Genomic DNA, 23418 nt, shown 5'->3' on the forward strand with positions numbered 1-23418 from the left:
TCTGCTTGCTTTCAGTCTCATGCCCTTCTGTGAGTAGAGAAGGGGGAGAAATGTATTCAAAGGGATTTTCACTGTGGACCTGTGCAGTCTCTGATAAACACGTGTGCGTTCTGGAATGTTACATCTGCGTTAGGTGAACAAGATGGGCTCGTTCACGATACTGAAGTGACATGCTGTCCTTGAGCTTGCACGGTTCTAGTGAGGGACTTGGGCCTGTGGTATAGTAATCTAGCATTTACAAACTTTACTGGTAGGCGTTCTTGTAAAATATCTTTTATCTTCATGTCAGAGAAGCAGAGAGGGCAGTTGGTTTGGATTAAAACTCTATAATTTCTTGCTTTTGGGGCTAGTCTCTAGATTAAACTGTGGCACTGTTAAATAAGTTGGGATATCAGATGTATCAGTTGGGATTTTATCATGTTGGTTTATTTTTATTATTGGTTTGAGGATCTGGCTGTTCTATTTAAATTTCCACAAGAGAGCTGAATTGCTTATCACATCAACAGAAGATAAGTTCCCTAGCTTACTTGGAACTGGTGGTCTCCTCTGCTGTTTTTCTGATGGAAAGAAAGAAAAAAAGGTTTTGGCTGTAATTGTAACTTGGAGACTAAGATTACCTGGAGGGAGAGAAATGAATCCTGATACACAGGTTGCACTAGAAATCATTTAATAAGCTTTCAGTATTTTGAAACTTAAATTTGTGTATCATCTTGAGCATGAAAATTAATAAATTCAAGATGGAAGGTTTCTTACCTCAAAGGATAGAAATATATGAGTCTTCTGGCGGACATCATCCAGCATGCTCCTCCCATTCCAAGAAGTCATACAGCAGGAGTATCATAGCAGACGTTCACGGTAAGAAACTTTTGAGAGGCAGCATGACATACTACAGTGGCTAAACCAGCTCCAGCTGTACAGCCTACTAATGGAGTCAGTAGTTTTGTATTTGTGCTCACAAGCTGCAAAGTCCTTTCAACACAGAGTAAACAGAAATAACCTACCAGTGTCATTTAGTAAAAGAAGTCATCACCAGAAGCTAGCACATATGGAATGAAATAATATTTTAAGAGGTCACTTGCATCTGCTTTCCATTTTATCCTTCATGTTGCAGTAAGGGGTATTTATGATGCAGTGCTGTAAAATTTAACCTGCCTGCATCTCTTCATTGTTACAGACAGATGATGGCCTTGCGACTATAAGAACGCAGACTCTCTTTGAAGTAATTTTGAAGTGACTTTGAAGTAATTGTTTCTCTTTCCAAGTGTGTATAACTTCTTACTAATTGTGTTTAGAAAAAGGTTATTTAATGGGATGTGTTGCATCACATTGCTTGGCTCCAGTTTATCCAGGGCCACTGAAACAAAACTGGCTCAGAGCCTACAAGGGTCTGTCCTTCCGCTTTGCACGTGGCTGGCAAGCGGCTGCTTTTTGAGAAGAGTTGGACATTAGGAGAAATAGCTCGTTCTTATCAGCAGTGCTGCTGCCAACTCCAAATTGTGCACTTCAAGACACCATAATGCCTCCTAAAGCTCCTCTGCTCTTTGATATTATCAGATTAGCACGAATGAACGTCGATATTGGAGTAGGTTGATGATGGGAGGAAGGAAGTCCAGGCTAATCAGCTCTGAAGCATCTCATGATAAGGTACCAAAATAGGCAGTAATTATGTGCGTGGGGGAGTTGCAGAAGAAAAGGAGAAGCTCCCCAGCAGGAAGCCGTGAAAACTGCAGAGAGCCTGCAGGAGAGTCCAGGCGTGTGTGGATGTCCAGGAGGAAACACAGCCCCATTGTTTGAGGAGCGCCTGGCAATGGAGTGTTGTGGTCCAAGAACAGAGCTTCTAGGCATTACCAGCACATAGACGGGGCACAAAAAACAATTCTGGCTTTGCCGAACTGGCTTCCCAAGAAGCACTTGTCTGTCCTCATAAAAACCACAGGACTGACTCATCTAAATGCTTGCTGATTTTTTTAACCCTGAATCCTTCCAGCTTCCTGAGCGTTTCCAAGCTGCAGGCAGCAAGAAGGTAACGTCTCATGAGCCGCTTTAACCGTGCAGTGTCAGAATGAGACTCAAAACTGGCTGCAAAAGAGTGCGGTAGACAGAAGGGGGTGCTGCGGGCTCAGCCAGCTCCCCCTGCCCCTCCAGCAAAGTGTCATAAGCCTCTGCAGGAACACAGAGTTCCCCAGTATTCAAGCAGCTTTATTGGCTCCCAAACAACCTGGAAGAAAGCAAACTGGGCTGTCTGGTGCGGGGCTGCTCTCAAATGGTGTGGCCGCCGGACAGGGTGTCTGGATTTCCTGGGCACCGGCACCTTCCCCAGCTCTTCCACACCCTGGGGTGTCCTGCTCCAGAAGGGGATGAGGAATAGAAGGTTCTGGTTTTGGCTGAGCAAGAGGCAGTGAGGAGGAGCAAGGTAGAGTGAACGCTTACAATTGGGCTCTGTGTTTAGAAAACTCCCATCACTTGGCTTTCTGCTGCCTTGAAGCCTGTTGTGTTTGCTTTTGCAAATCGTACTTTTCCATAACGTGCAAATTCCTTTCCCTCCAGTGCGGGGTTGGGGGGGACCAGGGTGGGTTGGGGGGTGGGGGTGTAAAGGCTCCTTTTGAAGAGGATGCCTTGAGGTGGCATTATTAGGCGTGTCCCAGTGTGCTGGATATTGCAGTGGGATGTCATGTTGTGGTGCAAATACTACGCTGCAGTGTTCACACATCTCTAGGAAACAAAGTGCTTATGGCGGGGTTTGCCAGAGAAAGTTTTGGTACTGCTGCCAGCACTCAGATATCTCTCACAACCAAAAATCGAGCTGACGGTAGTTTTAGATACCATCTCGCCATACCCAAATGTCTGTTTTGTAGAAATAGAGCTTGCTCACTCTTAAAAAGCGAGTGATTGAGACCTGCTTCTGCACTAATGATGGCACAGGTTACATAAGACAGAGCTCTCTACCATGCGGCGTTTCAGTTTGGGACCATTGCGCTGATTGTGGTGGGCAGATGAAAGCCCACTCAGATCCAGGTGGGGCTCTGTAGTGTTTGATTCTTCTTCTTTCTTAAAAGTGTTAACACCTTTAACAACACTGGAAGGTGCTTTGAGTAAATATTTGTCCCTTTTCTCTGCCTGTGGCTTTGGGGTTCTGGGAAAACGGCTGCATTTCTTCCCTTTTGCACTTGGGAATTGCTTGCCCTGGCCCAGCCCAGTACTTTTGCAGGATGAGACTCTCCATGCTTGTGAAAGAATCCCCCGAGGAGGGAGGCAGAGTGGTCTTGCCTTTCCAGAGGGGAACAGTTTTTCCATGGTTCTTTGGTAGGATGCAATGATTTCTAGGATGATTCTATATATGCTTGAACCTAAATCTCTGAGCCAACCAGCTGCCTGCAGGTGTTTCTTGGTACCCTTCCTAGCTCTTGAAAGGCATCACTGCAATTTTGCTCAGGCTTCATGGGATGCAGTGGGCTCCATCCTCAGGCAGGACATGGGTCTGTGTTGGCAGGAGCACCGCAAATGGAAGTGGACAGCCTGCATAGCCTGTGTCTGCTTGCTGAGCTTGGGCTACCTTCAGCATTTACCATCTTTTCAGGCCTGTAACCTTCTAAGCGTCTGTAAAATAAGTAGACGGGGAGATGGGATGTGTAGATGCGTGGGCTGTACAAGGGGAAAATCACTTTCCCTCTGTCACGCTCTGCCACCACCCTTGATCCCACAGAGCTCCCTTCTCCCAAAGCCTTGCCACCTCGTGCTTTAGTGCACATTATCTGGGAACTTATTTCAAGTGCTGGTATGTTTTAAGGATTGTGTGCCTAAAAATAATAGTATCAAACAGACAACAGTGGAAGGTCAAGGACTCAAACAGCTTAGAAGCTGTCCCCTTAGGGCAGCATCTGAATATGGAAATCTTGTGTGGAGGGTAGAAGCAGGAGCTGGGGGAGAGCAGCCTTAAAGCATTGTAATGCTTTCCTAAATTCCCTGCCTGTTCTTGTTCCAGTCTTGCATGGGGATGGAACTGTTTGGGATTGTTTTTGCCATTTTTCTCTGTGGGCAATAAAACCGATGCCCTCTTTGGCTGAAGATGGGGTTGGTACCTGTCACAAGCAGATAGGATGCCACGGGGAGAGGAGTTTGCTGGGCAGCCATTTTGCCCTTCTTCCCCAAAGTCCTTGCAAAAGGGCTCTGGTCGCACACAATGCCAAAAACTGGCTCCAGCAGGTTTTGTTCGTGGCAGTACCCTCCGTTGGCAGCCCACACACAAGGTGCCCAGCATGGCTGCCCCCCCGTCGTGTCTTTTCACATTCATACCCACCAGGGGCATCGTTACTATTGTTTGTAACATCTCTTGGAAAAATGAGTCATGGGCGTTTTGCCTGCCCTCAGCAGGGAAACTCTGCCACATTAGCAGCAGCAACGCCCGCCCCCCCGCGCCGCTGCCTCGCATACCAGCAGGCCCCTTCGTGCAAGGAGCTGGACTTGCTTCGCTGAAGTTGGTCAATGTTGCTGCTTTTCTTGCCAGCAGTAACCTGGGCTGCAGGGAGGGTGTTGTTCCCTGATTCCCCATGTACAAAAGCCTGGATGGATTTCAGACCAAGGTGTCGTTAGCAAACTCCGTCACCCAAAAGACAACCCTGTTCCCATAGGTCTTCTTCCCTCCTGTGCCTTGAGCTGTGATATTTAAGCCCAATTTTCCTGCACTTGTCTTTGGGCTGTGTTCCCACCCAGCACAGCGATCACAGTGGGTAATGTTTTCTGGGCTTCTCCTGCAACGATACTGGTTCGTCTGCGGCAGAGATAGAGATCATTTTTTACAGCTCTGCTCTGTGGGGCAGGCTGTCATCTAACTGCAGGATTTGGGGTGTAGACACAGTAAAACAAAGCCACGAGATAGCTTCAGCTTTGGGCAGTTTATTTTATTCACACACAAGTATTTATTAAGACACAGGACGCTTGGGTCCTATTCCAGGTTTTGCCTGTCTCACCAGAAAAGGCATATGAGATCAGGTTTGCAGAAAGGTTTGCCTTACTGCAAGGGCCAGAGCTTCAAAAGCAGACTGAGCTTTCCTGTGGGTGCAGCCCTGATTCTGGCCTGCTGCTTTTCAGAATTTTGCCTTATCTGCTATTCTTCAGTCTCTTGTCTGTGAAATAGGAGCAATATCTAGTAGTCCCCTGGGGGGGTGATGGCTGATGGAGTGGTGTGATGTCCTCAGCTGAGTGGAACAGCGCTGTGCACCGACCTGCTGTCTCTGGCTCTCCTGCTGCCAGGCAATCTGGTTCATAAATAAATCTGAGTTTTCCAGGGACACTTCTCTCCTTCCCTGTGCTCCCTGTTGGGTGGATTAAGAGTTAAGGAGACTGTTCAGGTGGTCATTTTTCACCTTGTAAACTGAGCTAGAAGTAGGCCAGGTCCAGCTGGTGAGGGATCTTAAAGGGTGCGCCAGACCTCAGTTGCATTTTGTACGTTAAGATGCTACAAAATAGAGGGGAAACTTGACCAGCTGCCGTACCCTGAGCATTTGACCCAGACACCAGGGTCCCCCGCTGCACAGGGACATCCAGCGTGCCTCACCGTGGTTTGTGTCAGTGGCACCTGCAGAGCTGCTCTCTGCTCCTCGAGGGCTTGTCACCCTGCGGAGCACAAGCACCCCCGAGCTGCTCTCGGGGCCCCCTCTGCCTTGCCACGTGCAGGTGTCGGGGGGGACAGGAGGGCAGCGCCAACGGGAGCCACGCTTTGGTGAAGATGGGCTGTCGAGTTAGCAGTACAGCAGGTACCAGTATCCGCTCTTGAAAAGGCTTTGTTCTCAGCTGGGGCACAGCAGACCGTATTGCACCACTGCCTCCTCCCCGAAATACAGTGTTTTGGAGCCCATCCCTTTATCGTAGATCAACAACAGAGCTAATATTCATATCGAGGAAGTGAGATAATATCAGAGCCCAAGGTGGGCTCCGAAATGGGTGCATGAGACATGCACAAGTTTGGGGGGAGAGGGAAAGGGGGGCTGCGGTAGGAGCTCTTTATCTGAGAGGAAATTGCACTATTCAAGGGGGAGAGAGCGTGTGCGTGTATGCCTATATGTGCGTGCATGCACATTTGTGTAAATAACACTTGCCGGGAGCATGACAGAGCCCCTGGAGCAGGACAGGCTTGCTGCCAGCTCCTGCCAGCACCTGGAGTCGGGTTGGCACATTGCACAGGCTGATCCGTGTGTACCCACACTGGGGTCGGTCCGGCCCTGATGGGGAGCTGGTCACTGCCACCTCCCCTGGGCTGGTGGCTTGAGAGGATGAGAGCAAGTCCCCAGGAGACCCAGGGATCACGGCAGAAGCAGCCAAAGAAGCTCCAGAGCTCGCAGAGCCATGGGGTGCAGTCCCCAGGGGATGGGTACCCTTGGTACCTGGCGTGCGTGGCCTCTGCAGACTGCAGCTGGGCTCCTCAAGGGAGGAAACATCCCCTTGCTCTGCGGCGGAGATGCGAGGCCCTGGGGAGCAGAGGGATTTGGTTAGATGCACGCAGTGCAGCAGTGCCAAGATCCAGTGTCTCTTATCACACCTTAGTGTTTTTCCCAAAGAGCTTCTATTGATCCCCAAACAAATCCCTCAGTGTTTTTTCCAGAAATTAATCTTAGAGGCATTTGAGAGGCAAGGTCCACCCTCATCTTCTGATTAGACGCAGTGGGAATTCCCAGGATTAAAACATAAACAAAAAAAAACGGGTTGAATTTATACCTTTATTATCTGCAGTTGCTTCCCTCCCTTTGAAAAACCTGAACCCTGTTATTTGTTCTTGCGAAGCCGAGCTTGGTCTGGGGCTACTGACAGTCTGGGCTGGGCTCTTCCCCCTCCGAGGGTGACAAGACTGGGGGGTCGGCTGGTGCCCAGGCAGCACCAAGGTGCATTTAGGCAGTGGGGAGAGATGCTCGATGGCAGCTGATGTGAGCCCAGACCTTGTGCAGCCTCTCAGCCCTCCGGCGAGAGGACTGCTGTCCAAGAAGCAGGGGGGGAGCATGGGGGGCCAGGCCATGCAAGCCAGCTCTTCCAGCTTGTCTGGGACCTCTCTGTGGGTTATGTGGGAGGGTGGTTGGACCCCTGGGGAGGGGGGTTCTGCTGGGTCTGAGCCTAGCTCCCTGCGTGGTGGTGGGGCATGGTAGCGAAGTTACTCCCTTCACCAGCTGTTGTGAGCAGTGGAAGGGGTGTCTCCGGGGAGAGCATATCCCTTTCCTGCTCCATCAATCTCCCAGCGCACCTCTGGCATCACAGCGGCAGGCTCTGGAGGGCTCAGCTGTGGGCTGGAGATGGCTCCCTGCTCCTTCCCCCTCCCCCAGCTTTTGTATAGCACCCAGATTTATTTTTACATAGGAAGGAGCTATGCAAATAAGTCCTGGGCCTGGGGTGCTGCACAAACAGTGAAAGGAGGACCCAGGGCTGCGTCGTCCTTTCCCAAGTCCCTTTGATGGCACCAAGTACCTTTTCCTTGGTACTGATGGAGAAGTTGGGCTTTGCAGCGGACAACAGCAAACGCCCTTTGCTCTGTGTGCCAGAGGGATGTCGGGCTTTAGGGGATGCTGTGTGATGAGAGGAGGCAGCAAAAACGTAGGGATGTTGCAAGGCGGCCACGGTGCAAGTCCTGCGGGTCTGGGGAGGGGAGCACCAGTAAATGTCTCTGGGAAGACAGCAGGGCCACAGCCCCATCCAGCGTGGCTGGAGCCTGGGCACCTCCCTGGGCTGCCGGCCAGCACCAGCGCGGCAGCTCCATCCTTCTCTGCTGCAGAGGTGGATGGCTCCTGGCAGCAGATGGGACATCGGCTCCCACCGTAAATGCTGGGTGGGTTTTCTCCCCTCACCCTGGCACAGGTTTGCTGGAGTCCGCAGGGATGGAGAGAGCGATCTCAGCCCCGCCAGGGTGAACCCTCCCTGCTCTCGCCCCATCTCCGTGGGGTGTGGGGGTTTCTCTGCGTGCTTCCCGCTCGGATGGGTGGTCCTGGCGCCTCTGCCCGTGCTGTGCCGGGCCGTGCCCTGGCCAGCGCGGGCACAGGCGGGCTGCAGTGCGCCGTGCCTTTTTAGGAAGGGTGGTGGGGAGGGGGTGGGGAGGGAAACATGCCTGCCTCGTTATTTAGTGTCCCACACACGGAGCCTGCCTGGCCCTCGGGAAACCTCCATCCACTGCGCGGCTGGGATCTGCAGCGAAAGCAAACAATGGGATCCCCAGAGACAACAATGCCCCATTGTCCTTTGAAGCCATAACAATGAAACAATAGACCACAGTCTGCTCCCTTTATTCCCAGGCACGCCCCCCCGCAGCCCTGTCCTGCGGCCCCAGGGCCGTCTGCGTTCGGGGGGCTCACACCATCCCCAAGGACCTGCTGCTCGCTGTCCCCCCAGCCCGCTCGCACGGCTCCCATCCCTCGCTCGTGGGGTGAGTCTCAGGGGTCCCTGTGGTCTCCCCGTCCGTGCGGGTTGTGCCTGAGAGGAGAAGGAGGTGGTTTCTAGCAGGCTTTGATCCTCAGGGTTTCATCAGTGGGAGGGATGGAAAAGTCCCGTTAGGTCATGCGGTCCGTGCCCCGGAGAACAGCGGGGCTTTGTTGTCTCCGGGGATGGCCACTTGTCAGCTCTCGCCGTCACGGCACTCCCTGAAGGTTTCCTGGTGTATCCTCCTCCTCGTGGGGTTAGAAACAGCCCCAGTGGCTGTGCCCACCCTGGTGGCTGCAGACACCCCCTAATGCTCTGTGGGAGGGTGGGCCTGGGGAGGAGGCAGGAGGGGATAGAGGCAGCAGAAGGGGATGGGGTGCGAGGGGACCCCACCATCCTGCAGCAGCTGGGGCACTTCGGGGACCTTTGAGCTGCCTCCCGGATGCCTCTGCTCTCTTCTCCCTGTCTCCTGGCCACATCCAGCCATCCCCAAGGATCGAGCCCTCAGCTGCTTTCTGCTTCCCTGTGGTCCCCAGAAGCTGCCAGGGGCTGTCTTGGAGCAGAGGGGTGAATCCCCTCCCTGCTTTGCCAGATGGGCTGCAGCAGCCCTGAGCACTGGTGTCTGGCAGCGGGGTGGGGGTGGCTGCCCACCCTGCAGCCTCAAGGGCTCCTCTCGAAGGGCACCCAGTCACTGTGCAGCATGGGGGAGACGCTGGGGGGGGTCAGGGCGGTGGGAACGTTGCTGCAAGGCAGCCTTGGTGTTTCCTGACATTGAATGCTCTCCTTGTCCCTTCACTGGCTCCCAAAAGACAGGCAGGGGGGAGAGCCAAGGTTGTTGTTAACTGGGGACCGCCAGGGCCAGGGCTGTCTGGCCGGGCTTGGACCCGGTGTGGATCAGGGCTCAGATCCCCATCCTGGCTCTGGCAGTCAGAGCAGGCAGTGCACTGCGCCTCTCTGTGCCTCTGCTTCCCCGGCTGCGCTGGACCTGGGTACCTCTCCGTGCCTCTGCTTCCCAGCTAGGCATGTGGCTATGGCACATGGTCACCATCGTGTCTGTGTCAGCATCCTCAGCTCATCTGCTGAGAGCAGGGCAGCAGTGAGTTGGGGTCCCATTTATCCTTTTCCCGGTGCTTGTTTGTCACTGAGGGAGAGGAGAACCTGGTGCTGGGCTCAGGGCCACGGTGACCCTGCCGTCCCCAAAGGCCATTGCCAGCCTTCTGCACCCCGGCTCGTTCAGAGGTGTGGGAGCTCCTGGAGGCCTCCACTCCTCCGGGTTACCTATGGGCAGACAAACCCACCTGAATAGGTAATGAATGGAGGAGAGAAAAGAGCCCGGAGTACATTGTGTTTCCAACAGGCCGGGAACAATTGCTAAATACAAATCACACAGAGAAAAGGGAGAGAGAGAGAGACAAAAGAAAGAACCCCAGCACAAAGGAGAGGAATGAAATGGTAAGTAAAGTCAAACAAAAAGGAGCCGGGCTGAGACAAAAGAAGGGAACAATATCCCCGAGGCAATAGGCTCCTGAACAATGGGGACAGTGACAGCGGCACAAAGGCACACTGTTTGCAAGTAGACGTTATCTCACACAGCCACTGGCAGGCCTGGCCCTGGCGCTTCTATTTTCAGGGATGCTTTTGTGCTGCACTGAACAATATTCCTTGCATGGCTGCAGATAGAGAGATGAGGGGGGTTTGGTTCTTTTTGCCTTCCTGGTGCCAGCTCTGTAATAAAAACAGGTTCAGCCCTTCGGAGAGCAGGGCAGAGCAAGAGAGTGGGTGGGCAGAGCTGGCTGAGCCGACCCGCCGATGCCAGGAACGATGCAGCTTCGGTGATGGATGAGCATCAGTCGATGCTGGCTCCTGCAAGGGCCAGGCTGGGCCCCCAGCACCGCTGGGCAGCCATGGCAGGGCTGGCACTGCGGTAGGAGCTGGAGCCGATGGCTCTGGGGTGGCGTGTTTTATGACTCACATCCAGGGCTTATCAGCCCCGAGCTTTGCATTCGGCCAGCTGCACTGAAACCAGAACCGGGCAGACCAGAAAGATGGCTTTTTCCAGCTGCATTCATTTCAAACACTTAAGTTTTTAACCTCTGAAGTGTGCGGGCAGGGACAGAGGTGCCGGCTGCGCTGAGAACCCCCCCAGGTGCTGGCAGAGCTGCCCGGCTGCTGCCAGGCATGGCTCCCTGGCATCCCTGTGCACCCATCCCCTGCTCCGTGGCCATGGGCCAGTCACCCAGCCCCAGTGAGCTGAGGCAACGGCACGGTTTGGAGGGGTTAATCTGCAGGTCATGGTTCTACCATGCTCGGACACTGGTTCTACCCTGCTTGGTCTGCCAGAGCAGAGTCTGTCTGCCCTGAGTGAGGATGTCCCCAACCGATCCAGCCTCTTCCTGCCAACCACCAAGCTCAGGTTTTTGCACAACCTGGGGCCACAGGAAAGGGTGGGCCGGTGACTCCCCTTTTTTCTTGTTATGCAGGAGCTGTGCAGGCACTGCCACGGCCATCGAGGCTCAGGCAGGACGGGGCTCTGCTCTGTGCCCTCTTTGTCTTGCCTTCTGCTTGTACAGGTTGCTGGACCATTGCTGTCCCCAGCATCCCGCATCCTCGGCTGGTGTAAAACAGCAGCAGCCCTTGGGATGTGCCGTGGGAGCTGGTGCGTGGCTGCTCCCATCAGACAGGCTTTCCCAGCCCACGATGGAGAGCTCGCTTGCTGTGCCTGGGTTTTAGTGGAGCTGGTACAGGTTTCATCCAGCTCTCGCCCAGAAAACTCTCCTTTGGGGCCTTCCCGGTGGTCTCCCGGTGTCTGGTCCTGCCTGGTAATGGGCTGGCTGCATTGCAAGCCCGGGGTCACGCTAATGTGGTTACGCACCAGCGCATTTACCAACAGCGTGGGGTTGTTATTGCAGGGCATGTCTATCAAAGTAAGTACCCTGTCTGCAGCACCCAGACGGTTTCTGATCCAGCTGGATCTGTCCTTTTAGGCAGGGAGTGACGTTCCCACAAGGCACCCGTCCTTTCCTGGAGCTCCCGGCACGCTCGTGCCATTTTCCCCTCTGGTCTCACACTCAGAAAGCTATCCCTCCTACGCCACCCCACCACAAGCTGCCACAAACCGTGGGGACGTCACCCAGTTACTGTAAGTGACTTGGGCGAGGAGAAATCAGGGTGTTGCGAAGACAGAGTCAAAGACGCCCCGTATCGGTGCCGATCTCCTGAGACACCCAGTTTTAGCAGATGGCTTTAGCTCTAACATGAAAAGCTGCATTTTCTGATATTGATCACGTTATCTGAGGGTACATCCTGTTGCTAAGTTTGGCTGCTTCCTCTGTTCAACAGCTGTTGTGCAGCTACAGCTGCTTTAAACCTGCGCGGTGGGGATGGCGTGTGTCGGGGAGGGGTGGTTTGGTGCTGGTAAAAATGGATCCCGGGTTTCGTTTGACCGTGGTGAGCGAGAGTGATGTGATGTCTCAGAGGTGCCGTGGTAAGCAGGGTTGCATCCTGCCCTTTCCTGCCCGGCTAGTGAATCATGGCACGAACAGATGCTGAGGACACGGTGCTGCGGGGGAAATATTTGGGGCACTAAATCAAAGCAAAGTGGCAGCATCTTACATTGAAGTTGTTCTCAGGAAAACGGTTCCCTAATCCTGACCGCCTGGTATCTGATTTTGCGGTTGTGTTTGTACACGTGCTCTGACCTGTGTCTCGAGGTGCAAAGCGAGTGCAGGAACAGTCGTTCTCCCCAGCTTAGAGCCCTTGTACCCTCTGTGGCTTGCCGGAGAAGCAGCCCCGTGGTCTGTGTCCTGCCCTACCCGTCGCAGGAGCTTGGCCAGGCCAAACCCTCTGCAAGTCCCTATTTCCAAAGGGTGCGTTGGCCCCGCTGAGCAATGGGCGCCAGAAAAAATCACCAGCCCGGGGGGCCTTAAGCCACTCCATCCTCCCCAGGGCAGCAGCTCTGCCCTCGCACCCCTCGTGCTGGCACTGGGTCACCAGCTCCCCTGAGCTCTGCCATGCTGGGGAGTGACCAATCTCTGCATTTAAAATCCCCGGAGACAGGATGATGCTCTTTGGTCTTCTTGGGAGAGGCGAGTGCAGCAGCCCGCTCCTTGCTCTGGGCAGCCCTTTCTGACCATCACCCAGCCCTCGGGGCTGGGGCCGGGATGTGTTGCCTCTGTTCATCCTCTGCCTGCCTGTCTGTGTTAGGAATTTCTCTCTTCTCCCCAGCCTGGTGGGCGAAAACAAGTCTGGCTCTTTCTGATATAATTTTGCAAAGTTGGAGCTCTTTGCTGCAATTAGCTGGTATTTAAACCCTCGCTAACCCTTAACATCCTAATGACAATGATAATGATGCTCCACACGTCCTGCAGTGCCACGCATCTAAAGATTACACTCGCTAATTAATTAAGCCCCGACCCCCCCCCCCCCTTCCCTCACTGAGGAGAAGAAATCGCTAAGAGTCTCTTAAGAAAAAGGACATAAAGGCAGGGAAATCCAGGCACCAAAACAAGACAAATGGGGATTTGAAGACAATCCGGGCCGGGCCCATGTGACCCGAGGAGTGGACCAGGCAGGAGAAAGGATAAAAATGCCAAGCACAGAGCAGCGAGAGAAAACAACCGCCAGCTTAAAAACCCGGGGAAAGAAAAGCACCAAGATGAAGGGAGTGACAAAGCATCAAAGGGAAGAGAAACCAAAGGCGTTGGAACAAAGGACAAGCTGGAACAAAGGACCAAAGAGGGGAGAACAAAAGCACTAAATAGAAAACAAAGGCAGGGGACAAGAAAAGCCCCTCTGTCGGGGCTGAGCTGGAGGGTCCCGGCCCGGGTGGCGGTGCTGCGGGTCCCCGCTGGAGCCGGGTTGGCGGAGGGTGCCGGAGCCTGGGAGCAAAGGCCCTGGGGAGCCCAGTTTCGCCTTTGAATTGGAGGCGATGGACTCGGGCCCCCCCCAGTGCTGTGCCGTCTCGGGTGGTGCGTGGAGGTCGGCTGCAGCCTGGGGATGCGGCTTTGCTCCCGCGCTGCCCTCCGGCCTCGGCCCCCTCTGGTCCCGCTGTGTGGTCCAGCCATTCCCTCCCTCCCCACGCGTCTCTTCGGCTCAGCCTGCTCAGCATCACCCTTCTGCGCTTCCCTCCCCACGCTCCCCCACCGCAGACGCCTTGACACAGCCCCCTGCCCCGTCTGCCGCCCCAGCCCTGCGGCGTGGGGGCGGCTGGGGATGCTCTGGGGAGGCTGCCAGGCTGGCTGCGTCCTCCCCACCCCGTGGCTTTCCCTTAGGAGAGCAGCCATCGGCCAGTGCTGCGTGTGTGGCTAGCCTGGTCCAGCCTGCTGGGCTGTGCTCCGGGGAGGATGATTCGCATCGGCCTGGATTAAAAACAACAGCAGCATTCAGGTTGGGAATAGAGAGTTACAGCGATGTGATGCCGCTTTGTTTCCTCTCCCCGTCGAATCCCTGTTTGGAGCTGAAAGTCCCCGGCAGGGTTGTTGGCACGCACGGGTCCGGCTGTGTTACGCGTGCCGCCTTGCGGGGGGATGCAGCGGGTACCCCCAGGGTCGAGCAGCCGGCGCGGGGCGAGGACAGTGGCGGTGGATGGGAGCCCCGCCGGAGCTGGGGTGCTGGCAGCTGCAGTTGCAGCAGGCGCTCGGCTCTGCCTGGGGTGCTTTGGCTGCTTGTAGCTGCGATAGTTTTGGAAGCAGCGGGTGATTTCAGTGTCTTTTGGAGGTGCCAATCTGGCACCAATCTCTCAGACAGCCAGAGAGCCAGGGGCTTTCTGAAAATCCCCCTTCCAGACCCAAAATGTGGCTCTGGTCCCGGGTCTGTTCTCCATCACCTGCCCGGGCCACACACCTTCCCTGTGAGCTGGGTGGTGGCATCTCCTCCGTGTCCTGCCTGCAGGCAATGCTGGCCAAAGCCACGCTCTTCCACCAGCGCATCGCCCTCGGCAGAGGCTGGCGGCTGGGCGGGGAGGAGGCCGGGGCAGTGGGATGCAGGATTTTAGCACGGTGTCCAAACACTTGCAGCTGCAGCATCGCGTGCTGTGTCTGCCACAGGGAGCGTTTTGTTCATTTCTAAATGTTCTGCCCAGGTATTTCTGCTCATGCACCAGCTTGAGTTCACCTGCGATTTCAGCCCATGCCACCCCAGCTCTGCTTTCCTACAGAATCATTATCTGCTCAATTTTACTTTGCTTTTTGGACAATCTCTCTTTGAGCATTGGCTAAGAACTGAGCTGCTCCGAGCACGCTCCCCACAGAGCAATCCTGGAACATCTTGGTTTTATTATGCCCAGATTAGAGCCTGTTACGCTGTGGGCGGACTCGCTCACACATCCCCGACTCCCTGCAGTAGCCGGGCACTGCCAGCGCCGGGGAGGAAGGCAGCACGGAGCTCCCAGCCGCTGGAAACGCCTCTGAAGTGGCCAGGATAAATTGTGGTGTTTGGGTGGAAATAATTGGTAGGTTAATTCCTGGAGCTCACCCACCACCCTGCTAGGAGCCCACGAGGGCAGGCGCCAGGCGGGGGAGCAGGCGGAGAAGCTGCCAGCTCGGAGAGGGTTTGGGATGTGCTGCTTTCACAGCGATCGTCCCCCAGTGCACATGACCCAGCCGTTGTCCCACACTGAGCCCCAAAACCAGGGGTGGTGGGCACGCAGGGGCTGTAGGAGATCTGCCAGGGAGGCAGACGCAGGGAAAGGCAGCACCTGGGCGGCACAAAGCCGGTACAAGACTATCACGACAAGCTGCCCGTTGCCTGGGGATGCAGAGGGCTGGACGAGACAGGTTGCTGTTGGAGCCCTGGCCCTTGGCGTGCCATGTCCCTCAGCCCGATGGACTATGAGAGCCGGATACAATGGAGTGAACTGAGGACAGCCCCAGAGCCGCTGCGGTTCCAGAGGGTTTGAGCTTCTCCTTTAGTATTGTCATATCAGCTTGGGTTTAATGGGCTGCAGATGTCTGTCTGCCCGTGCGAGACCACAGTGCGTGCGCCTGGTACGGCTCCCCAGGAGTCGGTTCTCACCGAGTGACAAGTGACGTGGCTGGGGACACGGTGCTGGCCTCACCGGGGCATGTCCAGCCTTGGAACCTTTTGGCTGAGGGCTTGTCACTGGGTCTGCTGGGTTGCAAGGGACCCTTTTGGGTCCCTCTGCTTGCTCACCAGTCTGGCACAGCTCCTCCTTTCTGAGAAAAGCAGCGTGGCTGCCCACCGCCCCTCGGCTTGCAGATGGGGACACTGTGGGATTGCCCTCGTCCCGCATGCATGGGGTTATCACGGAATGCACAAGGCAGGTCTGGAGGCAGGAGCTGGGGAAGATTTGGACCCCGTCATCTCCCCCATCCACGGATGGCCAAGGCCCCTGAGCTGCTCCTTGGCTTCTCTCCTTCTCCCAGCCCTGCTTGTGCTGCTGCTTTCCCGAAGCCTTGGGGCTGCTTCTTGGGGTGCTTTGCATCCCCAGGGCCAGCGTAAGGATAACACTGTGCTCGTTATTTTTGGTGAGATCAGTGGTGTTTGTGAAATGCCCAGAGGTACCCCCTCTCCTACTGCGTACTGTGAAGGAGGGCTCTGACGGGAGCAGGGACGGGGAGCAGGAGAGGGGCCCGATGAGCCCAACCGCGCCAGTACAGCGAGGAGCTGAGCTGGCACGTGGCTCGCCGGGGTGCTGCCACCACGGGGCACTGCCACCATGTCAGCTCAGGCATTGCCACCACGCCAGCCTGGGCCAGCTAAGCAACTTGCTGGCCAAACAGCCCCTGGGGGGGGTGCATGGCAGCGACCTTGCAGGCAACGGTAGCACCTTCAGCTGCATCTTCCCTAGATTTTTCACAGGCAGCGCATGAGGCGGGGAGCCACGGTGGCAGCTGGCAGGACCCACGCAGCTTGCTCCCCGTTAGCAATTGCTTTGCAGCTTTCCCAGGCTGGTGAGGAGTAAAGCACATGCCCATTTCCAAACAATGGGTCCGCTTCCGCGCAGGAAGCAAGGTCGGATTTGTTCTCCCTGCTTTGCCCCCTCCGGCCAGTTATAAAGGGGCCAAGCCATTGTCTGAACCATTTCCATGACTCAGTCACCAGTATCCTGCGATCGGGAGGCCGGGATTCGCAGCCAGCACAAAGCAGGAGGCACGGCTCCTGCGGCCAGCAGCACTGCAGGCTCCGCAGCAGGGTGGGGGGCTTGGGAAAAGGAAGGCGAGCGCTGGCCGTGCCTTTCCCCTCCGTGCTCCTTGCGCTGGCGGCAGCGGGATCTTTGCCCCCACCAGTTTTTCTGGTCCCTCCACCCATTGTCCCGGCTTCCTTCTGCTGAGGGAAGCAGAAAGCCGGGAGAGGGATCGCAGGGTGGGAGCAGCCCTGGTTGCTTGCCTGGGTGCAGCCAGGTAGGGAGAGATGGAGCAGGAGCTGAGCGGGCCCTCTGCGACCCTGTCTGAAAGGATGGGGACTGTCTCTGTACCATCCTGTCCGTCCTGACACCTCGTGCCCATGGTCCTGGGGTTGTCCTGTGCATCCTGGGGATGCCCCATGGGTCCTGGAGATGCTTCACAATGAGGTGGAGAGAAGGAGTTGTGGGTGGAGCTGATGTGGCTCAGAGGAGGACATGGGGAGGAGCAGAGCCAGGATGGGGACAGGACCCATGGGTGCATGGGTGGTGACACCTGGGGATGGGCAGTTGGGCCACCACCTCCTGCTGCCCATCTGGGAGGTGATGATGGACCCAGGGGACCGCGGTGTGGCTAGCACCTGGGGGGACCTGCCAGGCAGTGGGCAGGGAAGGCCACCACGGCCACTGGGGACGGGGAGGAAGGAAAGGAAAGTGAAAGTCTGTGGCTGCTGCTCTGGCCTGGCTGTTGCTATGACGACCCGAACAAAGCTCCCGCTCCCTCTTTTTTGGCTCAGTCGTGCTGTTCCTCGGCCCCTTTGTTAATTGTTTCCCTGTCCAGTTTGGGGGATGCGCCTCCCACCTTCTCCTGTCCCTGGAGCGGCTTGGGGGGCCTCGCTGGGGCAGCCGCAGCCCCAGGAGCGCACGGAGGTCTCTGCGAGCTCGCCTGCGCGCTTGGCGCTCGCTTGGCCGCCGATAACCGTCTCCCTCACGTGACCTCTCGGGGTCTTCTCTCACCCCGCGGGGATGAGAGCGTTGGCAGCTGGCAGCGCCGGCAGAGAGGGGCCGGTGGCTTCGGTGGGTGCATGAAGCTGCCTGCACTGCCCGTGCATGGGATGGCACTGGGGGCAGCCAGTCGTCCCTGTCCCCCCTCCAGCTGGGGAGGGGGCTTCAGAGGGGCTGGAGGGGGCCTGGCTGGTGCAGGGGGAGCTGCCTTTGCATCCTTCCCTGCTGCGTGTTTGGTACTTGCTGCACAGGCCCAGGAATGCTGTGTCTTCTCTGGGCCTCAGTTTCTCCATCTGTGAAATGGGAACATGTATCACTGAGTGCCTTTATGTTTTGGGGTCTTTCGGTGCAGCCCACTTGCTGCGTTTCGTTTCCAAACACTGTCATGCTTTGTGTTTAATCCTCTGGGTGAAGATACCAGATGGGAAACTCCCAGATAACTTCTTGCCTGGCTCTGCCCAGCTCTGCTCATTCCTGTGTGGTGGGCACAGAGCAAGGGGGGACCGTGTGTTGGGGTGGATATGGGTGTGGGTGCCTGAACCCCTCCAGAAACCCCATGTTCCTGGTTCGTGTGTAGTGGCTACGGGAGCCGGGAGTCCCGGGAGCCCAAGCTCTTGTCTTCTGCTCCTGGGACTGGGTGAAAACAATGTTTGGAAAAAAGAAAATTCCCATGGAAGAAAATAACGGTGTGGGGGAGGAAATGTCTTCGAGTCAATGGGAATTTTCCCCGTTGGTAAAATGTAAACAGTTCTCCTTCAATGTTGACATAACATTTAAAGATTTCATTATACAAAAAAGACTGTTTGTCAACATTTGTTTGTCCAAACCAACCCCCTTGCTCTCCAGCTGGAGCACCATTTTGCTCTGAATGAAGCATTTTTTTCCTTCGGGAAGGCGGGTGATGGCATTCCCGGTGGAGCTGTTGATGGGATGCGGGGCACGGGGTGCAGGATGAGGGATATGGGGTGAGCTCCTCAGCGGCTGAGGGCAGCAAAGGCCCAACCAGAGCCCCGTTTCCCTGTCGATACACCCGAGCTCCCAGCTGGGTTATCTGCTCAGCACAAGCGTGTGTGTGTGTCCCCCAGCTCATGTGTGGGAATGCTGTCTGTCTGTCTGTCTGTCTGGAGGGCAGCTGGCTGCCCCTTGCCCCCCCTGCTCCATGCCAACGTTGTCTCCCAGACCCGTGACGGTCTTGTGGCTCTGGGCTGGTTGCGGTGGTCTGGGTGAAGGAGCAAAAAATTGGGGGTGATGTGGGGAGGAGAGGCTGGAAGCCAGGCTTTGGGGTCTGTCACTTGGCGTGCCACGGTTTTGGGACTCCCTCCCCCCGGAGCTGTGGGCTGTGCTTTCTGCAAACCGGGCATTGTTCCAGTCCCTCGCTGGGAGTGGGTAGGACCGATCCCTGCACGGACAGACGGGGGTCCCGGGGTGCCTCCCAGGACTCCACCGAGTCGTGCCTCAATCTTTAGGGGTGTCTCAACCCCACCACAGGACTCCAGGGCAGAGGGTGGGAACAGTCCGGGGGCTCCCGGCGGTGTCACGCGTGGGTCCCCCGGCGGGGCAGGGGGTCCCGAGGGGAGGGGACGGGGCAGAGGGGCCGCCCCGGAGCCGGCTGCTGGCTGGCTGGACCGGTGTCCCTCCTCCTCCTCCTCCTCCTCCTCCTCCTCCTCCTCCCCTCCTCCTCCTCCTCCTCCTCCTCGCTCCCTCTCTCCGCCCGGCGCCGGGGCAGCTCCCACCGGAGGCGCTGGGGACATGGAGCGGACCTGAGCCGGGCGCGGCGGCGGCGGCGGAGCCCGCACCGGCACCGGCACCGGCGGCAGCACCGAGAGCGGCGGCACCGAGGACCGGGGCGCAGCGCTGCAGCGCGGCGGAGCCGTGAGTGCGGGCGGGGGGCACGGCCCCGGGGGGGGGGGGGGTGTGCACGGGCATTGCCCGGGGGTTGGGAAAGGGGGGGGGGGGGACAACGAAACGACCCCGGGGCGATGAGCATCCTCCCGGGGCGACGAGCATCCTGCCGGGTCGTGGTCACCGAGGCCGGCTGGGCTGAGAGGGTTGGGGGGGGGGGGCGCCTGGCAGGACCCCCCGCAAAGCCCGTTTGGTTAAATAGGAGAAGGAAAAAGAGGAAAGGGGGGGGTGCGGTGCAGGGCCCATCTCCCTGCACAGCCCCGTCCCCTCTGCAAAGTTAGGGGCTGCAAACTCTCCTCCGAGAACCCCCCCACCCCGCGCCGGCAGCCGGGTCGGGGCGAGGGAGAGTCCGGCAGACAAGGGGTTAAGCCACGGGCACCCCCCGGGGGCACAGGACCGGCAGGCGAGGGGTTAATCCATGGACGACACCCCCACCCCCCCGACCCTTGACCTGGCTACCAAGAGTTGCCCCACTGAAGCCCCCCTCCCCGGGACACCCATCCCACCCACCCGGGAAGGTTTCTCGCCCCTTCCCGCAGGTCACGGTGGCTCCCGGTGGGACCTGTCCCCTGTCCCGGGCACACAGCCCCGGCCCCCACCGGCTGCTCTGGGTCAGGGATACGGGGAGGGGGGACAGCGGGGTATAGGCTGGCAGCCCCCCCCCCACCCCAGACACGGCACTGGGGGTCACAGCACAGACACTGTGGACGGACAGACGGACATGCTGTGCCGGCACAGACACCGTGGGCCAACACAGACGGGCACAGGGCCCCGGGTGCCACGACCAGCCCCCGGCACACGCGTGTGTCCGCAGGGCTTGGGGCTGTTTGTGGGTGTTCGGGACTCTGCGGCGCTCAGGGGTTGGGGTCCCCATCCCTTGTCCCCCGCCGTGGGATGAACGGGACACTCCTGCCCCGTCACGCAACTCCCACCGCCTTTTCGGTGGCGACAGGCGATTTCTGTCCGCTGTGACAGCATCGCTCCAGCCAGCCCCGCGTCCCCGCAGCACCGCCGGGAAGCAAGCACGGGGTCCGGGCAGGAAAACTTGCGTGGCACCCATGGATGTTTGTCTGTCCAAGAGGGGCTGGGGTTTTTCTAACAAACTGCAGTGACAGCATCGCGATAACACACAGCCAGAGAGAGAGTTTGGGACCGGGGTCAGTGGTAAACTCTGTCGCTTGCTGGGACCTAAGAGCGGATGAACCTTGTCACTGAGATTACGTCTTCCCCAGCAGCCATGGCGGGTCCTGCCCGTGCCTCCGAGTCCTGTGTCCAACCTGTCCTGGGCAGATTTGGGTCTCTGGGGGCTGAAGCTGCTGCTCAGCGGAGCCCTCCCAGCAGCGGGGCTTGTGCCGTGGGGTCCCGCAGCCGTCTGGCAGCCCCATGGTGCTGTGCCGGGGTGACTGGTGGGGCTGTGGGGGGATTTGGGGCATTTCACTCCCCTCCGAGTGCTGGTAAACCTGGGATCAGGGAGCCGCAAGGCGGGTGATGGAGCACAGCCCCTGCGTGGAGCTGGGTGCTTGTCCCCCCCGGGGGGACCCCCACGGTTAAACACCAACAAAGTTAGTGGCGGAAGAGAGAAACCGAGAGATGCATCACCCAGGGAGCCGTAAAGGAGAGGTTTTCGTGTGAAATGCGCAAATAAATACAAAGCTTTGCTTCTTTCCACCTCCGCCTAATGATTTCCAGTGTTTTATGCAGGGGTTTCGGTGCCAGTGAGGGATGCTGCCCAGGAAAAATTACAGACCGTGGCCGCATATTGTTCGAGTCTCAGTTACATCTTGTGAAGTACCTTCAGCATGGAAAACACTTGACTTCCAAAGCAAATCTGGAGTAATAGATTTTAGGAGTGAAAAAGGACCATTAGCTCAGCTAATGTGATTTTCTCCATAGCACAGACCAGATAATATCACTCAGTTACTCTCCTATTGAGCCAATAACTCGTGTTTGTAATTCATGCAATTTCCTTTTAGTTCAATTTAATTTTGTATAGAATCCATTCTGTTGACACTGATACAGTACTTTTTTTTTAAAGCCTGCGATTTCAGAGGCTTTGTGTTAAAAATAGCTGCTGTCCTTTGACAAACGTGGGCAGGCTAAAGACAGTTTTCTAAATCATTTGCGAGTGACACATTTTTACCAGCATCTCCCTTCGTGCTGTGTATTTGTTTCATCACGACTGGCAGAGCCGCTGCCGGGGCTGCCCTCCCGCGGGGCTGGGGGCTCGCCCTTGGCATATGATCTGGCATCCCACACAGGAGGCGAAATCCCTTTGGAGCAGAGTAATAGGTAGGAGCAGGGATCCCAAATTTTTAAAAATCCATTTTCCTCTCTGATGCGAAGCTCTTTGTGCCATTGGGCAGCTCGCCTCCTCCGCCGTGCCTGCATTGCTTTTTTTACCCCTGCCGAATCAGAGCACCCAAACCATCCACCCCCCCGGAAAGTCCTTCTGACAAGCAAAGTTTGTTCCAGTCAGGGTGCAAGATGTCCTGGGGGGAATAGCTGGACTTTTTGTCTCCCTGCCGAAATACCCATTTTCCATGGGGGTGCCGAGGGAGCTGTGCCCTGGCACGCTGGGACGTAGGGGAGATGGAGCAGATCGTAAATTTGTTATGTGCTGGAGGGGTTTTAATTTCGTTCATGGGGTGCAGAGGAAGGGTTTCTCTCTCTGTGCAGGGAACACAGAGGCACAGTAAATCTAGTCTCTCCGTGGGTTTATTTTTACATTTGTTACTTACTGGTGGGTTCCCCGGGGCACTTGCCCGAGCCTGCCGCTCTCGCTGCCTGTGACCTTCCTGGAACCGAGACTCACCGGGGCCGAGCAGCCATTACGCACCCTGCGAGCAGGTCGGGGGACGGGGGCGAAGGGTGGCTCCGGGACCCGATAGCAGCGTCCTTCGCGCTCCCCAGGTGAGTGTTTGGGAGGAGATGGCGGGGGGCTGCGTGCCTGCTGCTCCGGGGCTTGCAGAGTGCCGGAGACAGGCTGGGACGCGGGTCCGAGCTGTGTCCCATGGACGGAGCACCCTCGGGACCGCAGGGGGCTGGTGCTGCAGGTATTGGGAGTTTGCTGGTGAGCGGCTGGGGTGGCAGAGCGAATCCCTGTGGGATACGGTGGGCTGCTTTGCTGGCTGCTGGGAAAGCTGGGTCACCTCTGCTGTCCCCAACCCTCCCGCTTGCGGCTGCTCGGGGATCCCGCCCGTTCTCCAGCGTACGACAAAACCAAACAAACTTTGAAGGATTTTGATGTGGTGCTGGTGGGCTGGCGTCGCAGCAGTGCTGGTGGCTGTGCTTTTGGGGTCCCTCACTGCAGACCCAGTGGATCGGGGGGGAGGTCGGGGACCCTCGGGGCCGGCAGAGCAGCGGGACAGCTTGTAAGCCCACGGCCTGCGGCTGCTTGCTGTCCCGCACGAGCCGGCGCGGAGCGCGGTGAGCCCCGCTTTGTCTGCCCGCTGCGAAGCCGCGTTCCTGCTTGCTCCAGCTTTATCCCATTGTAAACATTTACCGCGGTTTTGTGTCGGGCCGGCTTTGTGCGTGCACGTGTAATTGCAGAAATCAGAAAAGCTTTTATTACCGAAGCGACACCCTTTAACAGGCGGCTGCGACCGATTGTAGGGACGTGCTGTCAGTACAGCTCTGCCCCCGTTTTACACCCTGGAAGTTCCCAGCCACGCTAGTAAAATGCGTACTGCTTATTTTCCTAAAGAAATAAATTTATTGAGAAAGAAAAAATCCACTCACAGGCAGGGCAGTTGCTACCTACAGCCTGCGATGCCGTGGAGAAAGCCGGCTGGCCTCTTTTGTTCTCTCCTGCGGCCGTGCTGCTGAACGTAGCATCGCCACAAACTGGGAACTAGTAATGAAATATTTTCATTTTCCCTCAGCTAGAAAATACTGATGGGTCAAAGCTGCCTCTTTTTGTGCGTCTGACAGCAGCCTGGTCTGGCAGCGGGGCTGATGGAGGACTTGTGCTCGGCAGGAGGGAGAGCCCAAAAAGACTGGCAGCCTCGGGGTCGGGCGTTCCCCGGCTGGGGGTCCCTTGC

At 56.9% G+C, this 23418-nt stretch overlaps 1 protein-coding gene across 8 annotated transcripts in view; it reads left to right on the plus strand.

Moving 5' to 3' along the window:
* Positions 1 to 2205: 2205 nt before the first annotated feature.
* Positions 2206 to 23418, plus strand: part of SOX13 (SRY-box transcription factor 13) — a 42735-nt gene continuing 21522 nt past the window's right edge. For 4 of the 8 annotated variants that reach the window (XM_052815220.1, XM_052815222.1, XM_052815227.1 and 1 more), the window contains exon 1: positions 19183 to 19348. The gene's annotated coding sequence lies outside the window, so the exon portion shown is untranslated. Of the gene's footprint in view, positions 2414 to 19181; positions 19349 to 22265; positions 22289 to 23418 lie in introns of those variants that run through there. The other 4 variants (XM_052815221.1, XM_052815226.1, XM_052815224.1 and 1 more) reach the window with 3 other exon arrangements.

Source organism: Harpia harpyja, chromosome 19, assembly GCF_026419915.1.
Source record: "Harpia harpyja isolate bHarHar1 chromosome 19, bHarHar1 primary haplotype, whole genome shotgun sequence".
Classification (NCBI taxonomy): domain Eukaryota; kingdom Metazoa; phylum Chordata; class Aves; order Accipitriformes; family Accipitridae; genus Harpia; species Harpia harpyja.